The sequence below is a fragment of the Rosa chinensis genome, chromosome 3 (assembly GCF_002994745.2).
Source record: "Rosa chinensis cultivar Old Blush chromosome 3, RchiOBHm-V2, whole genome shotgun sequence".
NCBI lineage: Eukaryota > Viridiplantae > Streptophyta > Magnoliopsida > Rosales > Rosaceae > Rosa > Rosa chinensis.
The window spans coordinates 40,656,882-40,668,497 of NC_037090.1; positions in this window are offsets into that span (position 1 = coordinate 40,656,882).

Below are 11,616 nucleotides of genomic sequence, written 5' to 3' on the forward strand. Positions count from 1 at the left end.
TCTACAACGTTTTTCTTAATCTTAGCTTTTTAAGATTAGATTTCTAATAATTTTTTATATTCCACTATAAGAAAGAAAGAAAAAAAAACTCAAAATATATTGTTTTTAGCATATTATTGTGAGATTAATCTTTATTAATATAATGAGGATTTAGTATCTATTATTTTTTCCTTCATTCTATAGTTGTATTATTATGAGATTAGTCTTAATTAATAAACATATATTTAATATTTAGAAAAAATATTTATGTCAAAACAAGGATATAATGTTTTGTTTCATTATTTTGACAATATAAAAGAAAGCATTGGTGGAATTGTCACGAGATTTTAAATAAAAAGGTCTCATATTCAAATCTCATCATTGTAGTTTTTAAATTTTTTTTTTAAATGAAAATTTGTGTTTGTAACGGGCCGGCCCACAGTATGTCGTGCTCGGGCCGTGCCGGGCCCATTACGGGCCTAAGCCGGGTCCGGCCAATGGGCCAATATTCTTAGGCCCAGCCCGACCCGTTATTCTAACATGCTCGGGTCGTGCCGGGCCACTAACGGGCTTGGGCCATGCCGGGCCCGTGCCGTGCTCGTGCTTAGTGGCCCGTTTGCCACCTCTATTCACCAGAGTAGTTTCAAACATATATAACAAGATTGCATGTTACATTAGATACCCGCACTTACAACTCTACCAATATGATACCTGAAGTCATATTTTTGTATTTACATCATATTTCTGTCAGTCCTCCGTCATATGTCCGTTATAAATGAACATGTGCCATGCATGTGATTAAAATGTTCGAGGATAAAATAGTTCTTTTACACAAACTTGTTAAAAATAATAATTAAAAAATTTGAAACAATAATCCAAGTTAATAAAAAAAAGGGTTCTGACCATTTATCCTAATTCTAGAAATTTTTTTCCTCCTTACATTTCATTTTTTTCCCCACTTACCTATAAAGACTCTAGTAATCTCTTTCCTAATACCCAATTAAGTTTTTTTTTTTTTACATAGAGAGAGAGAGAGAGGTCATAGGAGACTTCGCCAGAGTCCTGTCACCGGTCACGAGACTTTCGTCACTGGCCTTCGGACTTCTCTGGAAACCTCGTCGGAGGTCCTCATAAAGGTCGTCAGAGATCTCATAGGTCATCGGAGAGATTTATTGTCCCCAAATAAACATTTATTGCCTTCCAATAAACCTTTTATTGGGGGGGGGGGGGGGGGGGTAAAAGTTTATGAAACCTCACTGGAGGTCCCCAAAGAGGTCGTCGAATATCTCATAGGTGGCCGGAGAGGTTTATTGCCCCCCCCATAATAAACCCTTCGGTCGCCAGAATAGGAAATAATCTCTCTAAAATTAGACAAATGAAACTTTGATTGAGGAAGAATATGAGAAGATTACATCAATTCAAAACATTTTATTGGGGAGCAATAAGAATTTATTGAGGGGGCAATAAATGTTTATTGGGGGTTTATTGCCCCCAATAAAAAGTAAGGGATAATAGCAAAACTAACATATTTATATAGAATGTTAACAGTTTAGGTTTAAAACTCATTTTAATCTATTAAGGACCAGAAATTGATCCAAAGTCCCAAACTCCCACACCACACCTTATAGCAGAAGTCTGCAAGTAAATTATGCTGAAAAGCTATTGGATATGAAACTAGAGGTTTTGATAAAGGACCAAAGCCTAAACCATAAAAGGAACTAGTACATCAAGCTCAAAATGGTACATATAACCTAAAACCATGCTGATTGGTAAAGAAACATTATCAGACATAACTTAAAGAATGTTTGGAATAACAATTGCCAATTCGGTAATATTTACAAACAAACCATTATCCCAAGACTTTGACGCAAAATAGAAGCTAGCCAAACTAACCTCATCAGGATCTCAAGTATATATATGGATATCACAAAACACCTATATTCAAGTTGAGGAAGAAGATTCTCCAGCCTTATCACTCTTAGTGTCCTTCTCCTCCTCCTTGACTGCAACGAGGTAAGCGGCACTATCTTTCTTTTTAGTTGTGGTCTTTTTCTCCTCAACCTTTAAATTCTTGAGAAGCCCAGCATGTTAGAATAAGAGAATGATATGAAACAGAAAAGGATTATTGGAACTGAATTGTTATCATTGATTGAAAGAAGCTTTGTATAAATAGAGCGTACAAAACAACTAAGCAAAAAAAAAACTAGAAACAAGTATCCCACGATTAACAACTCCTAAGATCATGGGATGACTTGATAAAACAAAACAAACTCCTAGTCGACTAGGACTTTACTTATTCAAGACTAATTCAAATAAATAAAACACCTAACAATTGCCCCCTCAAACTGATAGTCATCAAGACATTAGTTTACAGAAGAAGCTCCAGCAAGTCAGTCCACATGCATCAGTAACATTACCAACAACTTCTTTCAATGAACACATACCAAGTAGTCCTCGCAGCTTCATGAATGTAGAAATCTTGAGGGGGTTGATTAGGATATCAACAATTTGATCTTCACTTCTACAATGAACCAACTCAATGATGCCATCCTTTGTCAAATCTGATCTTCCTGTTTGTTCTTTGAGATTGTGAGCTTGGAGCTGCTGCTTGAGCTTCATGTATTGGCTGCTCATTTGTCATGTCTTTGGTAGGAGGGATTTGCAGCTGCACTCCTATTTGTTCTTTATCAAAGCTCATAGGTATTTGCTGCTGTTGGGTGCTCTTTTTTGCCCACTTCCATGTGCTCTCCTCATCAAAAACAACATTTCGGCTGATTACAATCTTCTTAGTGATGGGATAATACAATTTGTAGGCTTTGGATTGCTCACTCACTCCAAGAAATATGCATTTTTCACCCTTGTCATCAAGCTTCTTTCTTTTTTGATCTGGAATATGACCATAAGCAATGCAACCAAATATTTTGAAGTGATTAACAACAGGTTTACCTCCATTCCATGCCTTTGTGGAGTCATATTTTGAACAGAAAATGTAGGGCTGCTGTTCAATATATGAATGCTCCAATTCACTGCCTCTAACCAAAAAGACTTCCAAATTCCTCCTTTTGCAAGCATGCTTCATATCATATTTACAATAGTACGATTCTTCCTTTCACATACACCATTTTGCTGTGGTGTATAGGCTGTAGTAAGCTAATTCCGAATTCCATGCAAGGCACAAAAACTCACAAACTCCTATGAGTTGTACTCACCACCACGATCAGTCCTTAAGATCTTTTTTTTATTTTTTCTTTTGAAAAAGAGGATCAAAGGATTTCACTCTTACCCCCATGGTTACTCGAATCTAGGACCTCAAGATCTTAATAGGTCTGTCAACCTCCTTTTCAACTAGAACTTTAAAGCTTCTAAATGTAGCAAGAACTTCTAACTTTTCTAACAAAAAATAAACCCATGTTTTCCGGCTATAATCATCAACAAAAGAAATAAAAAATCTCTTTTTACCATTAGATTCCAGAGAGATGGGTCCACATATGTCAGAATGAACTAGCTCAAGTGGTGCACGAGCTCTCCACACTTTTCCTTTTAGGAATGACTCACGAAGCTGCTTGCCAACACAACAATCTTCACATACTTTGTTGGAGGGAGGACAGATTTGAGGAAGACCAGTAACCATCTTCTTCTGATATAGTGTTTGCAAACCATTAAAATTCAAATGGCCATAGCAAAAATGCCAAAGCCATGTTGAATCTTTTATCTTGGTCAACTTGCAAGAATGAGCACTCTTAATTAGCTGTGAAAACAACCTGTTTGGAGTCATCTTAACATGAGCAATTAGACCCCCTTGAGGATCATAAACTTCATAAGCACCTTCCCTGATTGTAGACACATATCCTTTCTCTTGAAGCTGACCAATACTCAACAAATTACTCTTCAAATCAAGAACATAGAACATATTTGAAATTGTTTCAATATGATCAGCTTTAGTTCTAATTCGAATATCTCCTATCCCCATAACGTTAATAGTAGAACTATCACCAAACCTCACAATAGTGTGAAAAGCTTCATCCAAAACAGAGAAAAATGACTTACTACCACACATATGATTGTTGCACCCGGAGTCTAAGTACCATGTGTTTGCTTCAGGCTTTTCCTTCACATGAAATATCATCAAAAGTGTCTCTTCTTCCTCTTCATTTTTCTCTGCAAAATTGGATTGCTCCCCATTCTTTGGTTTGTCTTTGTGAAGCTTCGCATAACACTTCGAATGAAAGTGTCCGAGCCCGTGACATCTGAAGCATTCAACCTTGGACTTATCAAAATGCCCCCTGCGTCTACCTTAGGAGTTTGAGGACTGATGATAGTAAGAGTGAAGATCATGTTTGGTCCTATCGTAGGAGTAAAGATCATGTCTGGTCCTACTGCCATTGCCATCTCGAATGCCTCTGCCTCTGCCTCTCCAAGTGCCACGACCTCTTCCTCTTGTCGCAAAATCACCATTGGTTGCAACCTTCAATGTTGCTTGCTCCTTTCCATTGTGTCGATTAAGTCTCCTCTGTTCCATATCTCATGGTTTTGAGAAAAGGTATATGCCATTGTTGGCTTCTAATGGTTGGAATGGTACATATTTCCTAAGAGACAGGTTTGGAGATGTTGTTGGTGTCTTCAAACCCAGAGATGAGGAGTATGGATCAATAAATAACCCCAGGGGAAAGTATTAGCTATCAGATGATCTAAAGAAAGTGGTGGAGGTCGGAGGAGGGGCTGAAAGGGAAATGGCAGCTTATCTCTTGGATCATGGGTTTGTTGATGTTCCTTTGACACTGATGGTTAAGTGTTTCAAGAAGTTTGTTGATGATGCTTCACAAGCCAATGAGAAGGTTGGTTCACTGCAAAAGTATGTGAAGCACAAAAAGGAAGTTTAGATGAGTTTGGTTGTGGCTGTTTTTCGACTCATGATGTGCATAAGTTATCAGCTTTGGATATTAGAATTGCTAACATAGATAGACACATGGCAAATATGTTGGTTGCCCATGATGGCAAACTAATTCATATTGATCATGGCTGCTGCTTGCCAACCAATGCTAATTTTGAAGCAGGCTGTAAGTTTGAATGGCCTCAGCACAATCCTCATATTCAACTGTTGTTGTTGACGACATCAGAGATCTTGAGGTAGAAAAAGATATTGCACTGTTAAAGGAGAACCGAATTGACCTCATAAGGTCTGAAATCACTCTAAAGATCTGTACGATGCTTTTGAAGAAAGGGGTGGAAAGCGGCCTTACTCCATATGAAATTGGGTACAGAATGATGAGGAAGAATGAGCATGACAAATCTTCTCTCAAAAAGTTGATAGAAGAGGCATGAGAAGCTCATGGAAATGATGGTTGGTTGTTGGATCATGTATTATCCATGATTGATGGTAAGCTGTTTCAAGAGCTAACTAATCATCCTATATAGTTCTTTCAAGTGTAGTTGGCTTACTACCTAAGCTTTTTGGCTTCCTGTATAGCTCCACGTTTTGGCATGCACTTGCTCTAGAAACTCTCCTGTTACCAACATCTATAATATCTTCTTCACCACAGTAACATCTTACATTTGTTCGCCATGGATCCGCATCTTATTTTCCATGGACATAACTCTTGAGAAATAATCTAAAACGGACTCACCAACCTTCATCTCCAGAGTCTCAAACCCTCTGCGAAGTGCTTAAAGTTGAGAATGTTGGACTCTTGCATTGCCTTGATATTTCTTTTTCATCAAGTCCCATATTTGCTTGGATGTATCATTTTGGAGAATGGTCTCCAAAAGTGAGCGATCAATTGCCTGAAAGAGGTAATTCTTTATCTTGAGATCTTTCAGCTTAAGTTCTTCCAATGTCCTCCTTTGTGCAACCGTCATACCCTCTCCAGTGACAGAATAGCCGGTTTCAATGAGGCTAGCTCCAATACTCCTTCGACCTTAAGAAGTTCTCCATTAACATGCTCCAATGGTCCTAGTGACCATCGAAGCATGGTATTGAATGCTGCATGTTGTTGTTCTCTGTTGCCATAACCCTTGCTGCTGTAAGACACACAAAGCTGTTGCGCTTCACCTCAGGCCCAATGGGGGGCTCTGATACTAGATTGTTAGAATAAGATAACGATATGAAACAGAGAAGGATTATTGGAACTGAATTGTTATCATTAATTGAAAGAAGCTCTGTATAAATAGAGCGTACAAAACAACTAAGCAGAAAAAAGTGGAAACAACTATCGCATGATTAACAACTCCTAAGATCATGGGATTCCCCTAAAGACTTGGTTTACAAACTCCTAGTAGACTAGGACTTTACTTATTCAAAACTAATTCAAATAAATAAAACACCTAACATAGCAGCTGCTTTAGCATGTTCATTTTCTTCTTCAGGCTTTTGGGACTCAGTAACTTTCTGGCACAATCTCCGCAACCCCCTCCCTTCTCTCTGCCTCAAAACCACCATATATGCCGCCGCTCCACCTCAAAACGTCGTCTTCTCGTGGCATTCCCCAACCAACAAGTACTCGATCTCCAACCACGACCTCGACTCCCGAGGCTTCCTCCTCCACCGCACCACCGCCGACCTCAATCTCGACCACCTTCACAAGGTCTTCATTGCCGTCGGGTTCCCTAAGCAGGACCCGGCCAAGATTTGGATTGCCTTGGACTACACTAACTCGCTTCTTTACCTCCAGTACGCCAAGACGATGATGACGATGATGGTAATGAGGAGGAGATGCTGCCAAGACTAATTTTACTTACAGGCTGGAAAGAGATTGGAGAGCGGAGTGGATAGAGGGGAAAAAAATGCAAACAGTACCTGACCTTTGGCCCATTAGTAACTTTAGTACCTGACAAAAAAAAAATATCACTTTGGTACTTGAAGTTCGGACCCCGACCCAACTTTAGTACCTAAAACACTGTTGGTCATTACAGCATTAGTCAACTGTCAAACTTTGAGGGGTATTCTCATCATTTCACTAAATTTTTTCTTCTTCCTCAAGCTCGCTTCGTCTTCTTCTTCCTCCCAACTCTCCCATCATCTTCTCAAGACCATTGCCAAAAGAATGAAAGCCAGAATTGGGGCAAACTAACTTCATTTCTTGGATGCCTGAATAATGGCCTTGTTGCGATTATGTTACAAAGGTGAAGCAGTTGCTGGAAGAAGCAGGAGGTTCTACTTGATGTTTTCCTCTGGTACCGTTGGCCTCTGCTGCAGGCATGAGTACATAAATTCATCATCATCTATTATGTTACAAAGGTGAAGTAGTTGCTGGAAGAAGTAGGAGGTTTTGCTTGATGTTTTCCTCTGGTGCCGTTGGCCTCTGCTGCAGGTATGAGTACATAAATTCATCATCATCTACTAAAGCTGGTGCTGCATCACCTATTTATTCACCGCCAGAAAACAAAATATGAGATTAACAACCAAATAGGTTGGAATAAAACCTAGAAAACAAAATAATGAAAACAAAAAAATTTGAAGTTTATATTGATTTCGTTTTTTATTTTGCATTTTCTTTCTCGATCTTCCAAATAGAAATGGAAAATCTCGATCAGATGTGAGAGAGAGAGAGAGTGGATCACATTAGAGAGAGAAAGAGACAGTGGATCAAATCAGAGAGAGAGAGAGAGAGAGAGAGAGAGAGAGAGAGAGAGATCAAATCCAAAACTCCACAAAAGGAGTTCCAGAAGCAACGACAAGACTTGCAGAGGCTGCAAATTAGAGATCAAACTGATCATTAGTACCTCCGCTCATAGATGTAAACCAAAGGTACCCCTTCTTTTTTGCCCCTTCCCCGACACGACCTCAGATGGCCCAATAGCCCCTTGATGTAGAGCTCCGCGTAACCCGGGTTTGTGTCAGCTTCTCTCGGGTCAGTGCTGGAGCTGGGCCAACCCGTCTCTGTCACAATCAACGAAATGTTCTTGTGTCCGGCGATGGCCATGGCGGAGATGACGGCGTCGACCATCATGTCAAAGAGATTCTGATAGCGCACACCGGTGGTTATGTCGTCTCGGAAACTGAAGGGGTGCTCCTGAAAGAGAGGGAATCTGATCGAAATCTCGCTCCGAGATCAAACAGCTGTGTTGCTTCTCGGGAAATCTTTCTCCAGCAGCCCAATTCGCTCGAGCTTGAAGAAGAGAGAGAGAGAGAGAGAGAAGAAGAAGAAGAAGAAGAGAGTGCGTGGAAATTAAAATAATAATAATAATAATAATAATAATAACATTAGAGTTGAAATTACTTATATGTCCTTCAATTTATGTCAGGTGGCTAACGCCGTAACAGCCAATAGTGTTTTAGGTACTAAAGTTGGGTCAGGGTCTGAATTTCAGGTACCAAAGTGATATTTAAAGTTACTAATGGGCCAAAGGTCATGTACTATTTGCATTTTTCAGATTTGTTAATTGTGAATGATTTGTAATTTCATAATTATTCAAAGGTTATAATTGACATTTTACCTTTAAATGGCGTAAGTGAGGATTCTTCTTTGTTGGTGGGGTAAAATAAGGCCCCTAAAAAAAATCCTAAAGCCTAGAAACCCAAATCACGCTATTGAAGAAATGCTCTGAGCTCCAATTTCTCAGGGTAGATAGTGGCGAGTAGCAGTGGAAAGAATGAGAGTGGTGGTGGGTTGGATTCAGAGACTGGGTCTTGTTTGGTTTTGCCAAGGAATGCAACCCCTGCACCAATTAAGTCGGTAACAAAACATATTTGAAAGACGAGCAATCACATTAGGATGCAAACTTGTGATTAAATCAAAGTTTAATTTGAAAGATTCTCTTTTGTCTTGCTCTCCTCTACTTCATTATCTAGGTCGGAGGACATGAACATCAAAAACCCAAATGAAGGCTCATTGGAAGAAGGCCAGAAGAGGACTTGCTTCGATTGCAGTACCTTCAATACCTTTTTGTGGAGAGGCGATCCAGCTGGGCCTAAGGTGATTTTCACCTCCCAACAACCCTAATGGAGCCCACAAGGAGAGAAAGAGAATAATAAAAGTTTGCCGGCGACATCGGGTTCACTGCAGTAGAAGTGGAGGTCACGACCTCCTCTTTTGTTTGATATTTCACGTGTGTTCTGAATGTTTTTTTTTTTTTTTTTGAGATGAACACACGTGGTCAGAAAAAGTTGTTACATAGAGCACACCATAAAATCTATCCTAAACACAGAATAAGCGACCTAGCATACTCCTAACACACCCACCTTTTAGAGCAAAGAAAACTATAGGGCAACGGTCCTTGAAGACTGTATTGGTGATGATCAAGTTGCTCTTCTCATCAGTCATTTCTTACGAATATTTTTTTTCTAGTTAGTGTATTTTTTAACTTTTTTATTATTTTAATTTTATTATTATTATTATTATTATTTTATCTTTTCTTTCTTCTTTTTTTTTTAATCAAAGGATACTGCATTCAAAGAGGTATAATTACCTCAAGTGATTATAATCAGTCTTTAGAATTGCCAGAATGAAATCTGGAGGTTCCGCTAACCACATGGACACATTATTTGCTTCTTAGGCAGCGCACTACCTAAACAATGATTTACTCTATTACACAGCCTTGGAGTGTATTGTACCGCAATATCCGGCCTTTGATGCAGTTCCTAACGAATGTCATCAATAATTCCCTCATCATTGACATGAGTAAACTGTGCGTCAGCAATGCAAGAGACAACTTCCAAGCAATCCGTTTCAACGATGATATTTCTAGCTTCATGGTTGACACCATCCTCAAGCCCTCCTTGATAGCATACAGTTCTACCTGTCTTGCAAAAGCTACAGCAGGTATAGGAGTTGCAAAGGCAGCCCAGAACTGTCTTGTATCATCACGTAGGACACCTCCATGAGCAATATTAGGAAGGAAACTACCATCAACATTGAGCTTCCATTTCCCTGCAGCTGCCGGTTTCCAATATTGTTTCTGCTTTTGGGGGGGGGGGGGGGCCAGGTTTGTCCAGTTGGGGGCCAGGTTTGTCCAGTTGTTGTGCTTTGCCAAATTCATCAAGCCAAACTAACGAGCTAAGGACTATATTCTTAGCAGATTGCTTTGTATTATGCCATAACATATCATTCCTGTTTTTCCACAAGGCCCATAGAAAGGTGTAAAGCATAGTCCAGTAGCCAATCCTTAAACTCAATCCGCAGTAGTAAGCTTCGACCTGAATTAAATGGGGGTGTTGTTAGTATTTCAGCTGCAATAGGGCAGTGACAGAAGACATGGGCAATGTCCTCATATCTATGGGAACATAATAGACAATGGAGATCACCCATATATATAGCCTTTAGTAGTGAGTTTTGCTCTTGTAGGCAGTAGATTTGAGCAAGCACGCCACATACAAATTTGAACCTTTCCCGGTATCTTTGCCTTTCAAATCCTATGCCATAATTCTTTAAACGGGTCCCCTTGAGATGTAGAGGCCAATACATGTTCTAACACCTTTGTTCTAGCAATCCAGTAAGCAGTTTTAACAAAATAAAAGCTTTTTTTTTTTTTTTTTTTTTTTTTTTCTGGACTCCAACAGGTTTATCACAAACATTTATTCTACTAAGAGGGATGCATAGTACCTTATGACCAATATCATGTGGGAAGATTGCATGAACCACCGCTGGGATCCACTGTCTTGTACTGGAATCGATCAAGTCCGACACCCATTCAAACACATAGTTAGGAGGTTTTTGGATTAAAAACTGTTGACAGTTTGGGATCCATTTGTCCTCCCAAATGTTTACTTGAGCTCCATTTCCAATGCACCATTGAACTCCAGCTTTAAGTATTGGCCTTCCACTTAAGATACTTCTCCAAGAGTAAGATGGAGAGTCACCTAACTCATCCTCCCAAAAGGAGCAGTTCGGATAATACTTTTCCTTGTAAAGTCTTGCTATCAGAGAGTGAGGATTGGAAAATAGTCTCCATCCCTGCTTTCTAAGCATAGCCAGATTGTATGCATAAATGTTTTTGAAGCCCATTCCACCTTCAAGCTTTGTGAGGCACAACTTCTCCCAACTCCTCTAATGTATCTTTTTCTTATCATCTGTGTCACCCCAGAAGAATGATGCACATAGTTGATGGATATCATCACAAAGAGCTTTTGGCAATAAGTAACAATTCATTGCATACAAAGGCATAGTCTGAGTGGCTTTAATGAGAATTTCCTTACCAGCTGCACTTAGGATCTTTGCTTTCCAGCTAACCAACTTCTTTGTCAGTTTATCTTTAATGTAAGCAAAAATTGCAGATTTGGATCGTCCAACTCTCATAGGTAAACCCAAGTATTTGTCATACTCTTTGACACATTGGACTCCCAAAATTAAATCCAACTCTTGTTGTCGGTCATCCTTGACATTATTACTGAAGACAACATTACTTTTCTGGAAATTTACCTTCTGTCCCGAGGCTTGTTCATAGGTATCTAGAATTAATTTGTATTGTAAACATTCTTCTTTTGTAGCAGAGCCAAATAGTATACTGTCGTCTGCAAAGAAAAGGTGATGTAAAGTAGGGGCCCTGAATGGTGTGTTGTTGCACAACTTGGGATATTAGTGCTGACAAACCTTCGCTGCACAGTATGAATAGGTAAGGTGACAAAGGATCACCCTGCCTGATGCCCCTCGTGGGAGTAATTAGAGAGGAAGGTTCACCCTGGATGAGAACAGAGTAAGCTGT